General features: G+C 43.3%; 1 protein-coding gene across 3 annotated transcripts in view; it reads left to right on the forward strand.

Moving 5' to 3' along the window:
* Nucleotides 1-20,969, forward strand: part of XKR6 (XK related 6) — a 182,725-nt gene that overhangs the window by 32,241 nt on the left and 129,515 nt on the right. The window contains exons 2-3 of one of the 3 annotated variants that reach the window (XR_007508363.1): nucleotides 18,353-18,464; nucleotides 20,291-20,378. The exons of 1 other annotated variant lie outside the window; for it this stretch is intronic. The gene's annotated coding sequence lies outside the window, so the exon portion shown is untranslated. Of the gene's footprint in view, nucleotides 1-18,352; nucleotides 18,465-19,818; nucleotides 20,056-20,290; nucleotides 20,379-20,969 lie in introns of those variants that run through there. One more of the 3 variants, XR_007508364.1, reaches the window with a different exon arrangement.

Here is a 20,969-nt window from a genome sequence, read left to right on the forward strand (position 1 = left end):
AGCTCAACCTGACTCATCAGCTGATTGTCCAGTTTCTGCTTTTACTCTTTCAATTAGTAATGGGGGAATTCAGAGCTGCATTTCTCCCCAGGAGAGAAAACCAAAGCAAAGCAGCTCCCTGCTAGTGAGAATATGAATGTGCTCATCGAAAGCTTCATTTAATGTTTATAAAACGTCAGGGATCACAGAAATGTTGTAACTTCAGGTTAGTGAATATTTTTATTTTTTTTTAAAATACAGTTATTGCACTTTGAGGCTGCTGAAACAGTGAAGCAAACATTTGTAGGTTTGTAGGAAATCTGTGTCACGCTTCTGAAGTTTATAGCTGTGGGTAGGAGGAGAAGTGTCATCTTCTCTCCAGGAACTAAAACATCCTGATTGTATCACATAGAATCAACCTCCAAAATTCATTGCTGCACAGAGAAACCCAGTCAAATAAAATTGCCCAGTTTTGAAGAAGGACGTTGAAGCTTTGTGACGAGTGGCATTTGTGTCAAGCCAGGGTTATTTACAGGCTGCTGTGAAGGGCCTTAACTAATCACTAGTAGTGTTAACCAGTTTTTCATCTCTTGGAGAGAAAAACTATCAAATCCTTGAGTTTTGAGGGGAGTCGAAGATATTTTTCACTTTGAGGCATCATGTTATGACCTCTGCTAGAGGTACAGTGGGGCATCGTGTTTCATTTTGCTTTCAATATGGAAAAAATCAGTACGCAGGACGTTCAGGCATGTAGGGTTTGTGTTAGGAAAGCCAGCGCTTACCTAGAGTTGATGCTTGCAAGGGGATGTCAAGGGCAGCAAGACGTATTTAAAAGATGTGTAGGTGTGTCACTTAGGGACATGGCTTATTGGTAGACTTGGCAGTATTTGGTTTACAGTTGGACTTAATGATCTGAAGGGTCTTTTCCAACCTAAATGGTTCTATGATTGTCTATTCTTGTGTTGTGGCCTGTTGCTGAATGGGGCACATGATTTAGCACCAGTGGACACAGATGAGGCTGAGATCCTCGGTGCCGCCTTTGCTTTCGTTTTTACCAGCAAGCTCTCCCAAGCCTCTGTGATTAGCAAAGGGGTTTGAGACACAGAGGAACATCAGCAGTGGATAAGAGTTGAGTCAGGGATTACTTGCAAGTCTGTGAGACCTGACAGGCTCCATCTGTGGGTGCTGAGAGAGGTAGCTGACATTAAAGCAAGGCCACTCTCTATTATCTCTGAAAATTCCTGGAGATTGGGGGAGGCCCTCAATGATGGGAGAAAGCCAAATATTGCACCCATCTTAAGACCACAAGGACGACCCAGGGAGCTACAGGCCAGTCAGCTCCTCTTTGGTCACAAGGGAGATCATGGAGTGAGTCCTCTTGGAACAAATTTCTGGGCATGTACAGGAAAAGAAAGAGGTTGGGAACAGTCAGCATGGATTTACCAAGGGTAAATCATGTCTGACCAACCTGATTGTCTTCTGGGTTAAAATGACTGGATTTGTGTGTGAAGGGAGAACAGTGGATGCTGTTTACCTCTACTGTAACTTTCGACACTGTCTGCCACGGTATCCCCATATCCAGTCTGGGATGTCACAGTAAGGATGAGTGGACAACTAAACAGTAAAATATTGGTTGGCTGGTCTGGCTCAGAGGGTCATACTCTACCTGGAGGACCAGTGGAGCACCACAGGTTTTATCTTGGGACCTGTCCTGTTAGCATCTCTGTAAACCTGATTGAATATACTGATCAAGTTTGGAGATGGCACAAATTATGTATACTGGCGGGCAGGGCTGCTGTTCAGAGGCTCCTGGACAGGCTGGGGGAATAGGCCAACAGGAAGCTCATGAAATTTGGAAAGGACAAATGCAAAGTCCTGCACTTGCAATGGAGAACCCTTTGCAACAGTTCAGGCTGGGGACAAGCTGGCCGGGGAGCAGCTTGCTGAAAAGGACTTGGGGGTTGTGCCCTTGGATGCTGGCTGGCAGCAGGGAAAGCCACCAGCATCCCAGGCTCTTTAAACACGAGCACAGCCAGTAGACAGCGGGAAGTGACTTGCCCCCCCTTTGCTCGGTACACATGAAATCCTGCATCTAGTTTTCTGCCCCGTAATACAGGAAAATCTTTTGAGGGTAGTTCAGCAGCAGCCAACCAGGATGGTTTTCTTTTGAGACAGAAAGCATTTACCTGTAATGCATGTGTATTTTCTGTAAGATCTTAGATGGTATAATAAAAAATGAGCTAGATAAGCTGGATCAGTCTATCTGTATCACGTTGTCATCAGTGGTGCATGTGGAGGTTGCAAAGTCAGACTAAGAATAAGAGCTAAGCAAGTAGACAACTAACCATTCCCAGAATTATCTAAGGGTTTTTTTGCTGTTGAGTTAAGGCTGAGAACAAGAAGCATGTGTTCTCCCTGAGCATAGCTGTGTCTGTTGGCAAAACTGTTACAAAACATCTAACAAAACTAAGAAGTGGGTTGAACTTCCCAGGTTTTACATTTGTAGGAGAGGCAGTCAAGATTTTTTTTCCCCACCAGCAGCAGATTGCATCAAATCCGAATTAGGTAGCTACCATCTGCTTTCACACAGGCTTTGAAAACATGGGCCAACCCTCCACAGCATGGGTGAGGAAGATGGTAGAGAGTGTTTACATGCCTCTGTTTACAGGATTTAGGATTAATGTGCTGTTTTCTTATTTTGAGTCAGAGTAAAAATGAATTAGGCTTTGGCTGAAATGCTGAGTGCCACTTGCTTTCAGCACCGCAGTGTAATTTAAAAGATGAGCTTCTAAAATCTTTTTCTACCAAAATATTTTGTCCCCACCCAATCCAGTTTGATAGTATAATCTTGGAACGTGTATTTTGACATTTTTCTGCTCACAGTCTACTATAGCAGACTCAGATGATATATTCTGGAGTATCAGTGGTGAAGTAGCATCCCTCAAAATTTTTGGAGGAAAAGGAGAATAATGTTTTACAGGCTGTAGGACTGGGTCTAGTATATGGATAACTGATTTTTGAAGTAGGATGTCCTGACCCAGACAGAAGGGAGACATCCCAGAGTCAATAAATCACAGGGTGACTTGAACTTGCCGTGCTGCTGTTGGGGCATGTTGTGTTTGAGATGCACAGGTATGTCTTCTATTTTTAGTCTTGCATGTTTAAAAAAAAATAACAAAATGGAAAACCCGATGTTAGCACTGCAGTCAAGTTCAGACAGGTGCTGAAATGAGCACCAGTGGGAAGGCATCAGGGCAAGGTGATTGTGCCAGGCTTCTACCCCGGTCTCCTGCATCCCCATCAGTCCATTGTTGTAAGGTCACCTCTTGTTTGGGGCTTTTGAGGATGACACATTGCTACAAGGGATGAATTGTCGGGTGGTGACCCCGGTCAGTGCAAAGGACTGGAGATACCACTCAATCTGCAGAGTCCCTTGTGAAGCCAAAGGAATAATGTGCCTGAAATCAAGTGGTGTGACCCACGTTGAATAAAGATACACCAGTAAGGAGCAGGTTCCTTTCACATAATGTGAAGCCTGGTTATTTCACTTGACTTGGCTGATTTAGCTGCTTTCACCTGATTTCACATGAAGGGGCTTGGCGTAAGCTTTTCGCAGCTGTGTGGGTGAATCAGAGAGCTTTATGACATCAGGTGGGCTGGGAGGGAGATTTTTATATCAGTGAACGTGCAGACACAGTAGAAGGAGGTTTTGGATGGTTCATTTATTGGGCATTTCTGTGCCTAGTTTTTACTGTGTCTCGCGTGATGCTGCAGTTCCCAGGTGCTGTTCAAAGGAGAGGTGAACAACTCCACCACACGTGGAAAGCAGCTCTTGCACAAGGCACGAGACAACAAAACATCTGGCCTCCATGTTTCCTTTAGTTCTTAACTTGAAATCTTCAGCTGGATCCTCGTTTACATTACAGCTCATTTACGCTGCTGTTAGAGGAGATGTGGGTATAATTTATTCTCACATTTACACTGCCAGTGTGGTTTAAAATGGTAAGTGAGAATCAGACCCTCAGCTTTCTGGTGGTTTCTTTTTGTTCTAATGAAGGATGCACAGCTGGATGCAGTAGCCTTTAACCAAACCCTGGAGCATCTCTTCATTACTCTAATTCACAGTAGTGCCTGAGAGACCTGTTGCGACTAAGTGAACGGAGGATAAAGAAAAGCAAGGCTCGTTACATCTCAGAGCTGCTTTGTTCTTTTACTTTGATAATTATAGTTTTGTTTTTAATTATTTAGGCTATTTTATTACATGTTATGTCATCCTGATTTTGTGCACTGTGATAGATGAGACAGCTCAGGCAGAGAGGTGTTCCTGCTCAAACCGCTTGCTAGGTAGTGCACTTGTATTTACTGGTGTGACCTTTTGACACAGGATCGGGTTGATAAATGTTTGCTGACAAGTGAAGAGGCATTACCACTTGTAATTTGCAAATTTGAAACAGCGGCAATTAGGGAAGAGCAACTTTGTAACACTGACTCTAGGAATTTATTTAGGGGAAGATGGATTTGGTGTGGGGTGTTGATGAAGAATGTTTTGGTTTTGCCAGGTTCCTGAAAAGCTCTTTTTAATAAATTGCTCATCTTTGGAGGCTGGTAAGAAATACCATGGATTGCCTTTTATCAGCCTATAATGTGCTTTCATCACTCCAGAGAAGTATGTGATAGTGATACCGAGTCGGTCCCTGGAGAAAGCTGAGGAGACGTTGCTAACGGCTCCAGAGTTACGGCTGCAGTGAGTCTGCGTTAAAATGGAGCTTACGTTTCCTCGTTAGTACAAATACCTCTCTATCCTTATCACCAAAGTGCTGCTGCTCATTTCTCATATGCAGAATTACTTTTCTGTAATGGTACAAGTAATTTAGCTCAGTAATACTGGAGTCAAAACCAACTCCTCTTTGAAATGTTATGATTTGCTTCTTGAGGCTCTTAACATTGAAATGGCTTTCCAGTCTTGAAACTCTTTAAGACATCTAAATATTACTCTGCATTTACTAAGAGGCAAAATCAATGTGGTGTTGATGGCATTGAGATAATAAAGATGGGATCCTGAATGGCCCATTGCAAGATGAGAGTAGCATCGAAAAGTAACAAGGTGTTATAATGTAACCCTGCCGTATTTCTTAACCAGGTTTCTTAGTTTTCTCAGGAATTTGGGTTTTCAAACTCAACTCCATACTTGTCGAATCCTGTGCAACATGCAATAGTGCTTGAGAAAAAAAGAGTAGACAATGGTTTCTTGGTTTAATCTTCCATTTGAAAAAAAATATAACGGTAACGCTAGAGTTCTTAAGTTGTGTCATCTGAGCCTAGCTGGGGATAGTAGTTTATCAGATTATAAATGTGCTTTCATTACCTGGAGGTATATAATATGTTGGTCTGTGAAATACACACTTGGGCAATGAGAAATTGAAGGTCACAGAACTATCGCTGGATTCCTGCCGGCAAGTGTATTAAAATTAAATAAATCCTCGATGCATTGTTGATGGCACATGTACAGATACTCTCTTTGCTTCAGAGCAGAACAAATGCAGAGTATGCTTTTGCATACCTGCTTCCCACTGACACTTTGCAGTCCTGTTGCAGATATGCATCATCACCTTCCGCTGGTCGAACGTTTTCTGAGAGTGCCATCTTCGAAGACTTTCAGCAATTGCATTCAGTTCCTGTGACACCTGCCAGTGTTTTTACAGGTGAGGATCTGCCAGGATCTCCAGAGGGTTAGAACTAAGCTGTGAGCAAGGGTGTGTGTCTTAGCTCCTGGAGTCTCTCCGAGTTGGTGTCTGAGCTAGTTAAGGTGACCGCAGCTGGTTTAGAGGTGGCATTGTGCCCTGTAATAGCAGACACATCCTCTTCTTCCTTGTCTCCAGATAACAGAGGGTCAAAGCAGGCTTTTGACAGCTCCCACTGTCCTTGCATGAAACAACTGGAGACCCTCTGTTTTGCTCTATTCGCTGTATAGCAAGAGGGTGTCCTGCTGGCAAGCCCTGTGCTTTGCCATCCTGTGACATGCCAATGCTCAAGTTTACCAAGGTGCACCCGTGTGTTTTTTTTTAATATATATTTTAGTTTCTATGGCTAAGTGAAGCTGAACTGGAGTTTGCCTCCGAGGCGAGTTGGTTCCCCTTCTCCTTCCAGTGTACTACTTAACGGGTTTTAAAAACTGCTGACAGTTGTTTTAAGAGCAGATTTTCAGGTCGGGCCTTTTGTAACTCTGCAGCAGGAGGAAGATATTGTTAGAAACCAAAGGAATGGAAGGGTTGCCGTTGCTCGAGGCGGGAGGAAAGGGTGCTTCACTGCTGGAGAATAATACTTTCGCTTTAAAGTGCTTCTCCTGCCCCTCCTGCTAAGGCACTCGAGTTCACTTCGGTAGTGCTCCAGCTGTCAGGCTGAGATGTATTATCGGTAGCACCGCAGCAAAACAGGAGGAAGTTTGAAACAAGGGCTGGGGTCCAGAAGTGACTTGCTTAAATGGTCACTGAGAAACCAAAGATGCTGGGAGAGAAAATGCCAGGGACTTGCAGAAAATTGAAGGGGGACTGCAGAGGAGAGTATTCCCTTGTGCAGCATGCAGCAGTAGTGCTTTCTTTTTTTCTCAAGGTGTAAAAGCAGGTGGTGTGTGAGCACTGATTACTTAGGTGAGTGCGTTTCAAACACTCTCCTAATTTAGCACATGCTAAAATAACGCTAAGTCTGTTAAATGTATGATGTTGCTTAGAGTCTTTATGTTTGAGCACATTGGAAAAGCAGTAGGTTCTCTTGTTCACATGTATGCTGAAGAACGTGAACAATGGAGGGCAGTTATGTGCTCAGAGTTGCTCCAAGCAGTGAACAAAAATATGTTACAGTCTAGAAGAGTAGCAATTAATGGCATGTGTTCGTGGAAAAAGAGGGCAAGTGCGCTTGCTTTCTGGTCTGAAGCCCTGTCCTCATGAGGTCATGTCAGGCAAAAAGCTGCTGGCAGATATAAGCACCTAAGGTACAGCTTTTAGAAGAAGACACAATGAAAAATAAGCAAGAAGAATGCTTAACCTGTCTCTCCGCCTGGCAAGCAGCAGCGGAACGAAGCAGGGCCAGGCCCTCGCTGTATGAGGACTGAGGCAGGCTTTGGTTTGGATCTTGGCAACCACAGAAATGTGAAACAGCATCCAGCTTGTGGCTTTGGCACTTGCAGGTCAAACCCAGTGTGCTTGAGTGCAGAGCTTACTCCTCATCCTACGCCATGCAGGCTCTGTGCGTGTGTGGTCTTTCACTGCACCCCATACAAAACTTTGTTGAATATTCTGAGACCCTGGACCATTTCCATCCCTTGGCATCGTAACATTTCAGCAAGCACCAATTTTCTTGGGTTTTCCTGTGCGATTGGAGAGTCGAAATGTGTGGTGAATATATTAACATACATTGAATTATAGAACAGATATTTAGCATTTTTCCTGAAGGATCCTAAAATGCTTCACAGACGCTTTCATGTATCACTACACAAATGCAGCCGCTTTTGCTCCATGCTTAGGTTTAACTCAAAATGGAGAGAGACAATTTGCCCAGGGAGGTCAGGTAAACCAGTATATGCCCCCAAATCGATTGCTACAGACAAGTCTTAGTTAGCTCAGGGTATGGCCTACCACCCTGCAGAGAGAGCTGTCGGTAAAAGATCCAGACCACTGGGTACAAAGGAGCATGTTGAGCCATTACTACTACATCCTTCTGCAGAAAGGGGTGGATGTTCTGTTACATCACAAGGTTCCTTTACGGGAGGACAGATCATGAGCATGAGCAGAGAATTTTGTTGCATAAACCCAGGAGATGGCTACAGCTGCACCCAATCCCCCTCTGTCCCATCCTCCCCAAAAGAAAGTATCTCAAAATTGCAGCTGACCTTATGCTGCTGGTGGCAGAGGATGGCCTCAGGCTGAGGGGTGACATCTCACGTGGTTTGCTGTGTCCGTGGTCCAGCTACATCATCGGGATTCAAAGGTGCAAGACCAGGTCCATGGCTCTTTTTGAACCAGCTGGATGCCCCACCGTACCGTTGCCATGAATTTGCATCCTCCTTTTCTCCTGAAATGAAAAACCCTCCAAATATTCAGGGTGAAAACTGATAAAATATTCATCTATTCTTAGACTCATTGAGGCAGTGTAATTGTATGTAGGCGCTTCCTCCACTCTAACAGTGCTGTCTCGCTCGTGAGCCAAGATTCATTTCCACAGACAACAGGATGCTCTGTGCTCTCTCCTCGCGGAGAACGGTTGCACGAAGAGTCTGTGTAGCTCACCTGTCTTGGAAAGCAGCAAACTGTTGCAGTACTTACCTTGCTTCAACTCTTCCCGTGGATGTCTTTGCTCACTGTTGCTCCTTTTGCTCCAGCCCTGAGCAGGGATTGCTAATCAAGGCCATAATCAGCCCCTTGCAGGTCTTTTGTTTCCCAAATTGGTGTTCTGTGGTTTCCTCTTCCTGTGATTTTTTTTTTTCCTGTTTCTAACAAAGCTGCATCCATTTGAAGGCTCCTGCTCCATCTTCCCCTTCCTTTAAGATGTATTTGTGCATTTTTTTCCTTTTGTAATTGAAAAAATCTCCAGCCCCTGCTAGGATCAGGATCTCTCTGGGTGATTTCAAATGCACAGTGAGAGAGATTTCCTCCTAAAGAGACCTAACTTGTAATTTGCACTCAGTGGAAGGCCTTCAAATGCAAAAGCTGCTTACAGTATCTATATCAGATGTTAGATAGCATGCATACCAGGCTGGAAAAGGTGAAACACCATTTTTAGAGGCTGGGAGCAGCTGAAATTGCTCCCTTTAGTCTACAGCCAGCAGGAGGGTGGCAGCGTCTGGAAAGCCGGCAGTGCACGCACACACAACTGTGTTGGGCATTGGCACCTGGCACCCGACAAACATAACATTTAAAAATAAGCTTGTCATCGAAAAAGCATTAACTTGTTGCCACCGCCAGCTCCTCTTACATGTTTGGTGGCAGAATGAACTCCTTGGCTGCAATTAAAGGTGGGTGAACCTTAAAGATAACCTGGGAGAGAAGGGCACAAGGACAAATTTGTGGTACCCCAGTAGGTTTGAGAGAACCCTGAAGTTCGCTGATGAATGATGCCAGTTCTCCGTGCTGCAGATGGCCTAATTACAGAGGTGCCATGGAAGGAGGAGGGCATGAAGGACCTAGAGGAGGATGCCAGCATCTTTGCCTCTGGAGGAGCCATCAGGCAAACAATCCACTAATTTTTAGTGTGTGTCGAGTTTCACTTATTTTACAGTCTGCTATGTTTAGTGAAAGCTGCCATTGAGCGATTCCAGTTTTATTCACAGCTCCCAAATTTTGTAAATATTGCCACTACAAAATGCGGAGTTACTGGAAAGGTTTCTTATTAAAGTCATCATGTGGGAGTTAATTAACATTTAAGGATTTGGGTTCATCTCATTTCATTTGGGCTAATCGTGTGCAAGTGTTAGACTTGCACACAGTGGGCCAGACCCTGATGGGGTGGTACTGATTAATCAGCTGAGGCTGTGGCACTTGAGAGCAGAAACACTGCTTAAATGTTGTGTGCCTGGGACATGGTGACTTTCAAGAGGGTTCTAGTGTTCATGGCCCTTACTGAGCTTTTTTGAGACAGTTTGGATGCTTTCATGTCACCAGTTCCTTTAAGGCATTGAATAGCATTGTAATTATTAACATCCAGTTACACCACCTTAAGGAGGTGTTGCTTTGAGGCTGAAATTTGTGTAGCAGAGACAGATGGGTGGAATGCTGAAGATAATCAGAGGTCAACTGGTTAAGCCTTATTTTTTGAATAGCCTTGTTGGGGTTAGAGAGCACTTTCTTAAAGCGTATTTACTGTATAATCTGTGGAGATGAGTGTAAGAGAGTCTTTGAAGGAATTAGTGAAATTCAGTTGAGACTACTTTACATTCAGGCAGTAGAGAGCTACTGAAGAACCCAACACTGCCTGAATGTGTAAGGGATCCTCTTCTGCTCTCTCAGTGATGTTGACCCTAACAATGCATTTAAAAACTGCTTTTCCGCCTGCCAGACTGATCTGCGACTTGATTGTGGCCTGACAAAGTGGAGTTCTCGTGAAACGTGCTCCTGCTTTTGGGAGGGGGGAGTTGAGTAATCCACCAACACTGTGCCTGGGGTGAAGGATGGGACTTCAGTTTGTCCTGCGTGGGCCTAACAAAACTGTCAAGCACAGCTTGATTTTAAGCATACCCACGGCTGGGGCTACTTGAGCACATGATTAAGTATTTTGCTGGCATTTTTGGCCCTCAGTGGGGCAAGAGAGGTGAATTCTGCTGTCTTGATTTAAAGACAAACTTCTGTTTGGTGGTTTTTTTTGTTTTGGTTTGGTTTTTTTGTTTGTTTGTTTTTGTTTTGTGTTTTAAGAAAAGGCTTAAGCAGTAATACAGGAGGAAATTTTGGGTGCTTGGAGGATGTTGTCCAGGCTGTCAGAGCAGCTGCTGCATGGGGTGGTTGTGCTGTGTGGTAGCATCTTTTCATCCCAGGCACCGACGGATCACTTTTGCTTGGCAAGAGTGATACAAAAATGCTGACACTCCTCTTTTTTTGAAGGAAAAATCCCATGTCTCAGTCTTGTGTAAACAAATGTGGTGTCTGGGCTGGATGGACAAAGTTAGCTGGGCAGTGATGAGTTTGCTCATGGTAAGAATCTGCATCAAAATGCGAAGGATGGGAGATAGCGAAATCAGGCTTGAAAAATAGCTATTTATTGGTAGCGCTCACACAGCTAATGCTGGGATCGTGATCCTCTTAATGTGCCATTGACATGGAGTGCAGTGTCCCAGCAGGGCAGCACTTACAGTCTGTCTGTCTAGGAAATGTATGGCATCTGTGACAAAACTACAGAGGTGCTGATTTACTCCTTACCTCTGCTGGGTGTGAGCAAGTAGCAAATTAACAGGGGCTTGGTGGAGTGGTTTGTGCTCTGTCTGGCTGCATAGAGGGAAATCTTCCTTTAGGAAATGGTTTTAGCGTCAAATCTTTAGGTATTGGCAGAGGCTTAGGAGTATCTTTAGCAGCTGCTGGTGTTCATTAAATGCAGTGGCCTCTGAGGCTTTCTGTCCTCAGTTAGGTGATGTGGGAGGGGGCCTTTGCTGTCATGCCCACAGTTTTTTATTCTTCACCCATCGAAGACTCATAAAACTTAGTGTTGTAGGGTGCTGGGAGAGTGGTTTTAACTTGGGGAAAAAGGTAAACTGTCCTGATCCTGTTTGGGATGCCGCTGTGTATGTATATAAGGGGATGAATCATCTCCTGAAGAAAGCATAGTGATTTTGTTGCTGCAAATGGGTAGGAAGGATTTAACTTTGCTTTCCTTTGAAACTCTAAAAGCGATACTGTCAGAGGTGCTCAGAAACAGTGGATGCAGCGAGAGATGTCCAAAGCAGACAGATCTGCAGACCAGCTGTCTTAAGGCTCAGGTTGAAACTGCACAGTTGTCCCTATCTCTGGCTCTAGAGCAAATCTGCTGTTCCTGATGTGGGTTTTTTTTTTTCCCCACCATAAAACCGTCATTGGTTCATTAACATTTACATTTGTTTTAACTTCTAAGAACATTACCACTGCTAGGCACTAATAGAAAGCGTCAGGATGCTGAAGAAGAGCCTTGCTGCTCATCCAGAGGAAGACTGAACAGTCTGCATTCATCATCTCTACACTTTGTGCATGGCTCAGGGTTTCTGGGCCATTTCTGGCCCTGTTTTCCCCTCCTGCCAAATTTAAATTCTCCTGTCCTGAGCAGTTAGCTGCTGGAGAAGTGGATAATCCAGTTCGTGCACTGAGTTACAAGGACAGTAAGAGATCAGAGATGTCGGCAAGATTTGAGTAGCTTTTAGCCATGTATACTGCAGTTTCTGCAGCGTCAGTGTGTTGCTGTTCGCCATGGCACCCTTTACTGCTTTGCTCACTTCAGGGGTGCAAAGTGGAGCAGGAGCGATGAGTTGGTGGCATTCACAGACGTGTTTGCACGGGAGCCCTGTTTTTTTAATAGGGCATCCAGAAATAGGTGCCGTGAATTCGTGTTGCGTTTCCCTGGAAGTTCTCGAGACAGATTTCCTAATTCTGAATCCTTATAATATGCATGACAAAAAAACCCCACAAAACTACAAGTGCTGTACTGTTATTACTCTTTGTTATCCTGAAATTCCTTGCTGGGATGCTGGCTTGACCTAGGCAGCAAGGTAATGCCTCTGAACTGGAGAAAAATGGTAAGAATTGAGGGGTTCGGTGACCAGCAGTATCTGAAGGGCACTTTTGCTCCTCTCTGGTTACTTTTGGTTATCCAAACAACCTGATATGAGACTTGAATTGGATTTAGATGATACTGATATGCTGGAGGTACTTTACATTCCCATGCCTCAGTTTCCCCATGTCTTTCCCCAAATGTCTTTCTAACATACTTGACCACCACCCAGCACAAGGTAGTCTTGTTGCTGGATCACCCTCTAGAAGATGCTGTAATACTAACATGGAGCAGCTAATTTTGTCCTTTGTAAATTCAATTAAGACTTTTGAAGGGTTGTCCCTTGACCTTGCGAGTTTAGGTTCTGTAGATGAATCTGTTTGCCTGTTTTCCCTGGCATGCTTTGTTTCTAACCCAGGTTTATCAGCAGTCTTTCCCAGATTTTCATTGAAAGCACCGGTGCCTTTGTGTATAATATTCTGGTTAAGTACAGCTGTATTAACATCTTATCTGATTTCTCATGCAACTTTTTTGCTACGCAGAAGAAAATAGGAGAATGACCTCCCTCTAATGTGAGTATTCATACCGTGAGAAGAAAGAAGAGTGCAGATTACACTTAAAATCTTACTTTTGAAGTAGCAATCTGGGTTGATGGAATTGGTCTGTTACTGCTCCCCAAGGCACACTATAAACTTGTAATAGAGTCACTGGACATAAATAAATGCTTTAAGCAGTTTAGCTGGAAGTCTGGATCTTCACCTTTCCCCCTTTCCCTCTTCAGTCTCCGTTCCTCCCTCCTGCCTGGCGCTGTAATCATTTGAAGGGGTTTGTATCTATTTTCACGTGGCTGCCTTGGAGATCTTTTCAGCCAACTTCCCTCTGGACTATCTACAAACATTAAAAGATGTTTGAAATTACTCAACCTCAACGGTGCTTGAAATTGAGCCATGTTCTGTTGTGTCAACAGAGTGCTTCAGGTGGTGATTGTAGAGGCCAGAATAAAGGTCTCCTGCTCTGGTGCTCACAAAACTGCCTTATTAAGTGATGTTCCCCCACCTTGTAGCTTAGATAGGCTGCTCTGGTTGCTTATTTGTCCGTCCTCCTTTCTCTGTTTTATTTGGGTTCTATAATTGATGAATGAGTTGAAATGGTCCCTTCAAGATCTGCTGCAAGACTCGTTCCTGCTTGTTTTCATTTGCATGCTTGGATCTACTCAACAGTGATTTGGGGAAGAATCAGGGGCTTCACGGGTTATTGGAAGTCTGCAGTATCACTTGGAGTCTGAAGTATTTCACGATGCCCTGGTTGGCAGTGCTGTTTTTTCCCTAGGTCAGACTGTTTCAGAGGCAGCTGAAGCTGCCATCTCTTCTTCACCCTTGTGTTTCTCATGACATACACGGAAGAGGAACGGTGAAGCGTAATTTGACTTATTTCAGACTCAGATGGTATCTTTCCTGAGTAATTCTGCTGACTGACAGGCTGGTTGCTGTCTGGGTTATGAGAACAGTCGAATTTACAATCTTTATTTTGGAAACCATGCATGTCAGCGGGTGCAATACAGTCTCTGGGCCTTTCCTGGCTCAGGATTTCTTGTTTTCTGCAGCAACTTTGATATTTTGCAGTGAATATCTGGGAACAGGACACTGTCATCTGGTGTCTAAAGACATCCTTTAGGTGAAAGATGAGGAATGAGTTTCTTTTTTAGTTCAGAAAGCATGCATTCAGTGGGTGGGGAGCTCTGCTGATGCTGGATCAGATGTTGAAAAAATCCCCTCTCTGCTAGTCCCACCTCCCAGTGAAAGCAGCAGATTACCCTCTGTGTTGGGGTCAAAATAAGCAAAATATTTGAAGGGCCAGAGGTTTCACAGTGAAGCCATATGATAGCATTGGAGCTGAGGATTTCAGAGGAGAGAGGTTTGTTGTCTTCCAGTTTGGATGTCTCATGAGCAGTGCTGTGAGTGCCAGACCTAATGAAGCCTGGCATCCCGGGAGCTTGTGTCTCATGGTTGGCTGCTCTGGACCCCAGGAGGGTATTGCAGTCCTGTGGAAGGTTTTTCTATCATTTATAGGGCTCTCTTCTGTGCAGATCCTTTGATGCCCGAGAAAGGAGAGGTTCACACTATAGTCTTTCCCCAAGGATGAGCGCAGAGGAGGGTCCACCACCCCCATTCAGCATCAGGGTGATCTTTTGTGGGCTCAAACTGATTTTAAACCTGGATCTTCTGTGGCAACTCAGTGTCTCTTCCCTCTATCTCTGTAAAACCTCCAGAAACAAGAAGTATCTTTAAGATTGCTTCTGGTGTGTCGTACGTGGCAGACTTACAACATGGTCAGATAAGATACCTGTGCATAAGAAAACAACTGAAAAAATTAAACCAACTCATGTGACAACCAAAGCTTGCAGGTGCGAGCTTGTTCTTTTACTGTATGGCTGCCTCCAAGCTGTAGTGTGGTAAATGCAATGATTAGGGGAAGAAGAAAGCTGATGTTGTGCACTTAAAACTGGAATTGCAGTGTCAGATTAAACTTCATGTGAATAAATATAAAATGGGATAGATATATAAATAAATACATGGAGAGATATGTATAAAAATGTGGAAATATACACATACATAAATATATAAAATAATATATAAATGTATGCATGCATACAAAAAATAGATATATATATTGGGATTTTCAAAAGAGGTTACCCATGTGGCAACCTTAGAAGTCATCTGTCCTCATCATGCCCTCCCTTGAACAAGGGGAAAGAGAACAGTGCAGGTGACTGTTATGGAGGACGGGATTGCTGATTCAGTAGCTGTACAGAAAGATAGAGCTACTAACTGTGAGTGTTATTATTTGGGAGAGCATTTGTTCGTCCTTTTAGAACGTCAGCTGCTAATATGTGGTAATCACATGAGGAAAAAACCCTCAGTTGGTACTTAAGAAATGTATATATGCACCCCTGACTCTAGTTACAAAAAACCAGCTGGAGAGTATGAGTCTGCAATGCTGAAAATCAAGAAGTAAAAAGTACCACTGCCCCCATGTACGTTTATATATTTTTAAATCCTGTGATTAAGGCATTTTTCTAACTTTGTCAATTCTGATTGTAAGAAAGCTGCAATTCTGGAAAAGGTGGGAGCAAAAACCCCTCACTCAAGGGTTCAAGCTGACCACTTCTATCGGTGGTGGGTGAAGAGGCCACCATCCAGCTGGAGCAGAGCAGTAATGATTTTCTGTTTCTGAAGTGCCTTTGAAATTGTGGAGGTATGAGAAGAAACATGCTTCTGAAGGTTAATGTTTCTGAAAAACTCAGAAAGGACTTTGCAGTGACAATAATTGGTGTGTTTGGTGTATTAAGGCGGCGAGTAAATTTGGACCACTTAATGGATAGACGTGAACGCTGAAGGCAAGGGGGAAGATGTCCCCTTGAAGAACACTTGAAGATGAGTAGGAAAGGTCTCAGCTGTAAGGAGGACACAAGGTCAGGTTGTCTGTGACTGTCTTAATCATGGACGTTGGGCCTGAGCCTTGAATTGGGTGCTAGAGAGCAGAAGGACAAGGCACCCAGGATGTCCATGCTTCTCGTAAGGGTTTGTTGAAAGGGGAGATAGACTGGAAATCGGAGAGGACGTGTGGATGTGGGAAGCTGAATGAAATGGATGTCTAAGCAGGAATAAAAAAAGTGGGTTTCAAGTGAGAACGTGGGAAGGGATGCTGCAGACAGGGGGTGGTTTTGCTTTGTGAACAAGCTGTGAGTCTTAAGTCTTAAATATTTGAGTTCCCAGAAGATGTTTGAGGATAAAATAATTGGGGAAGAGAGCGGCATGCAAAAGCACGATAGCTCAAGGGTGTTACAATAGCTGGTATCGCCTACTTCTGAGCACGTGCCCATTCTCCCGGAGGAGATGATACCTGCTGGAAGGGGGGAGGTTTGCAAAAGCTTGGGGGAGGGAAAAAAGAGTTAATTAAAATGTTTGTTGAAGGACAGCAAGACTTACTCTTCTAATAATTGCAGAGATTTGGCAGAAACTTCCAAAAGCAAATTTGCAAAGTCACCAGAAGTGCTTAGGAGAGCAAGTCCCAGTCCACTGGAGGTTTGGGCATTTAAGATCCTCTCGTATGCACCCTGAGAGCTATGCTCCAGAGGCCAGATTTAGATCCCTCGGGGTACACGTGGATCCCCGCATATTTTGAAAATTATGCCCATTTTTAAGGTAGCTTTGACATGATTGTCACTCTTCAAAATGAGGACGTAAGGAGCTTGAAGACCTTCGATATCTTCTGCTGTGCAACAGCATCATTTCAGGCAGGTGGGGATGGATGGATGCTCAGTGGTACCTGCAGTTGTAACCTCGCGGCTTCAAAAGAGCTTTGAAAACTCACAGCAGCTGAGCGCCTGTGTTTCCTCTTTCACTGCGAGCTTTCAGCGTGCAATCTCCGTTTTGAACGTGGCATTTATCTGAAGTATTCATTAAGATGGGGAATTATTTGCATATTATTAGCATTATTACACGGAAATAAAGCTGCTGCTGGTTCTTCCCTCCCTCCGTGTATCTTTCATCACCCGCCTTTGTAACTGCTCTGAATCCTGTTTGTTGTGTGACAAACTGGGCTGATAAATCTCGTTACTCACTTGAATGGCTGGGAGACTCATTGCACATTACTGAATTTTGTGAATTATGTAATAAATGCATAATTAAAATTAAACCCAGAGCCTCTCGTGGAACCTTATAAAATTCCGTTCATGATGAATTATAGAGAAATGTACACGGGTATTAAAATTTAAGCCTAATTATTTGGATTTATTTTTAATCAATATTTAATACGCTACCTATAAGTTCCTGCGTACCCACAGCAAATCTGCTATTGCGGCTTTGCTGGAAAGCACAGAAAGTGTGTGTGTATATAGTAAGATGTTTGTTTTCATTGTACTTCATATTTTAATATTTGATTACAGAAAGGAAATCTCCCCTGAACACGATGTGCTCAAAAATTTCTTCAGCCAAGGGAAGTGACTGCTGGGAGTCTGTTTTTTCCCCAAGTCTTTTCCCACTTGATCACCTTTGAATATTGTGGTTTACTGGAGGAGAATTGCAATCGTAGGAAATAATTTACTCTAATGGAGCACTGCTTGGTTGTTCACTCATTGAATTGTCATTAAAACCCTTCTGAAAATCTTTTCCACGATGTATTTCTGCAGTCCTGATTCTTATTTAAAGGCAGCTGCCCAAACTACTGTCAGGTTTAAACTTGAGTTGTGCTAAAAACTTATTTTCCATGCGCTAAAATGGGCTTTAGAGATATTTTCCAATGCCTTGGAAAGAGAAGCGATGTTTTTAAGGCAAACAGTCTGCAAGCCCCTGTTTAATTTTGAAAGGTTTGTCTCTTAAGTACGAAATTGAATAGAAGGGATTTTATTCCCCTAAATCCCCGATTCTAGAGAAAGCAGCTTGAGATCTCAGTAAGAGAATTAACACATGGGTTAAACTTACAATAAGAAGCAGTACTTGGAAAATGCCTATTCAGATGCCGTTAAGGAAATAATAGGATTAGTTCTTGTCGTGTCAGTGTGGATTCCTCAAACTGCCGGCTGCATGCTGACATGCATACGTTATATGTTGCTGGCCTGGGCGTGAAATTGAGGACAATAAAAATAAAGATGACTTTTCTTGGAGGCAATTTGTTTGAATGTTTAAGCCGGTACTTCTGCACACACATATGACAGGTAATTCAGTATGACAAATAAGCTGGTAATAATCCCCCCCCGCCCCCCATGCTGTTGTTTGTGACCGAGGTGATCTTAATTGCAGCTGTGTAACTGGTAAAATGCCTTTATCCTAAACCAGGAATATACTGTGGCAAATGTATTTTCCGTTAATGTAAGCAGATTTCTATGAATTTCTATCATCTGTTAGAAACATAATACTTTTTTTTACCTGTTACTTCCATTATGTGTTTTTTATGAGCCATTTATTATTCCAGTGTATGTATATTTTAATTTGTATGCATTATATCCATTGTTTAAGATAAAGCATTTTTGCATCCCGATTTTTTCTTTTTTATTTTTTTCACAATTTGTGACAATTCAGAATCTTGAAACAAAACATTATTTTCAGTTTCTTGTGTCTGCCATTTCATAATCATCCCTGTGTATCTTTATTTTTAGCTTAAGCAAAAGACATGAACCATTAAGGCTGAATTGGGGTAATTTTGACATCACCTGATTTCATCAGAGAAGGTGCTGTAGGAGATCACGCTGAAAAACTTCCAACAAAATGGTAATGAGAAAAAGAAAGGCTTCTGTTGTGCTGTCGTTCTTCTGTTTCTGTGTCTTCAGACGCAAGTACTGCTTCTTTACACAGCTTCTCTTTACTTTTTTGCGGGGTTTCCTTTTGCATGTAGTCCTGGGTATCCTGTAACTCCCCCAAAAGCCAGTGCTTTAGGAGCAGAGGGGAGGTTAGGCAGCATTTTACCAAGCAAAAACCCTCTTGACACAAAGTTTTGTATAGACAGGTAATTGTCAAATGTAGCAAATTGTCTGTAAATTAACAACACTGGAGGAAATAATGTAGTCATGTGCTTAGGTTGATATTTCACTTCATACCCAAGTGCTCTTTGAAGCTGGAACTTCACAAGGCAGAAGAAAACCACAAACTTTACAGATTGGTTTATTACAGAGAGTATTTGCTGTGTTTTGGCACAAGATATAGTTAGGGGGTGTGTGCATGAAGCTTTTGAAAGAACTTTCTTGACATTTTGAAGTGACAGCCGCGTGCAGCTAACGCTGTCTGGTTTGAGTTGCAGCTAAATAAGCGGTTGTTTCAGGTAGAGTGTACGTTTTAGCATAGTGTTACTCGATACTCAGTAGAGAAATCTTTTCAAACTGAATAACGGTACAATTCTGGAGGACAGCAATATATCGTATTAGGTAGCTTGCAATTCAAGATTAAAAAAAAAAAGTCCTGTATAAAGGAATGAATTTACAAGAGCTGTACTGAATGCATATAAGTATATGCACATGAGAATTTTATTGTCCATACCAGAAAACTGTATGTATCACGTTACTGTACCACATATTTATCTCATTCTTGGACTGCTCCTTGCATGAAATGCCTCATTCTGCTCTCCTCTGTAGTTGTTCCTTTCTTACTCACTAACGGGAGTTGCTGTCTTCTGACAAAAAGTGCTTATCCATATTATATGTCTTTTTAAATGTGTTCATTTAGGTGAATGTTTAACAGAGCAAAGATGTGTGTATGATATAATGTATCTGCTTATGACTAATTGTTATTTGATGTGATCTAGCCTTTTTGTACTTAATTTTTTGGTACCTTTTATCCAGCAGGATATTTTTTAGATGACGCTGTAACAGTTTCTTTACCCTTGATAGTAGACTATTTCTTCTAGAATACTTCTAGGTTTATCAGTTAGAAGTATCCTTTTACCAGCACAACTAATAGTGCACTTACAGTGTGGAAGGATGTCTCATCCCAAACTAGATATCCCCATTCCTATACCACTATAAGGTATAGTTACACTAGTCTGTTTGTACCTGCTTGTACAACATATTTTTTAAAGGCTTTGGCGTGGTTACCTTAACCTGCTGGGATTTTTTTTTCCAGCTGACTTCATTTATCTAGAAGTTAGGTGTCCAGTTGGAGCTGCTTGTCTTGGCTCGCTCTCAGTCAACGGTCCTGATACTGCGATGTGTCCTCCCCTAGAGATCCTGTCCCTCTGTTAACTCCACCTTTGACTGGATACCCATCTCTCTACAACTACCTGAAAGGAGGTTGTAGTGAGGTGGGGGTCGGTCTCTTCTTCCAAGTAACAAGCGATAGGACAAGAGGACACAGCCTCAGGTTACACCAGGTGAGGCTTAGTTGGATACTAGGAAACATTTCTTCACCGAAAGGGTTGTCAAGCACTGGAACAGGCTGCCCAGGGACGTGGTGGAGTCACCATCCCTGGGGGTATTTAAAAGACGTGTAGATGTGGTGCTCAGGGACATGATTTAGTGGTGGACTTGGCAGTGCTAGGTTAACGGTTGGACTCAATGATCTTAAAGGTCTTTTCCAACCTAAATGATTCTCTGATTCTCTGACAGCTGACGTTTGGTGGAAGAACTCTGCCACCCCATCAGCTGGAGCTGATCTCTGAACATTCTCTGGTGCCTTGGAAACTTCTTTCCCTGGGTACGTAAGCTGTAATATCCCACTGAGAGCTGCAAAACCGCCCCTGCTGCAGCAGGATGGTGTTGGCCATGCAGCAGAGAAGTTGGTATGCTGATTCCCATGCAACACCTTGTCCTGGATCTGAGCCGTGTGGCCAGTAGCCCTGGAAGGGGGATGTGTGTCAATATTTACTTTAATCAAAGCCATCAACTGGCATCGTGCCTTTGCCAAGGGAGACCTTTGCCAGTTGCAGTGAGGGATTTAATTTTTTTTTTCTTCTGTACAAGGCCATCTCCACAAAAGCCATGGCTGCAGACATCCTTAAACAGCTTGGGATTTCCAGGGTCGGGGAGCCCTGTGGAAAGCTTTACGTGCCGATGACAGGACCACACCATGGGTTGGGATGGGAGCCCTGGGAGGCTGCAGTCATACCGTGTGGCATTGCTGCAGTCAGCTTCAATGGCCATGAGTAGAGCATGCTTGAAACCAGCTGATGGTTTAAGATGCTGTTTCCACTCATCCAGAAACCCCAAGAGAGAGCACTCCATTGTGATAGCCTTACAGAGGGCGAGAAGGGGGGAAAAAAAAATAAATCCTTTTTTTAGGGTAAAA

This window comes from Accipiter gentilis, chromosome 16, assembly GCF_929443795.1.
Source record: "Accipiter gentilis chromosome 16, bAccGen1.1, whole genome shotgun sequence".
Taxonomy (NCBI): domain Eukaryota; kingdom Metazoa; phylum Chordata; class Aves; order Accipitriformes; family Accipitridae; genus Astur; species Astur gentilis.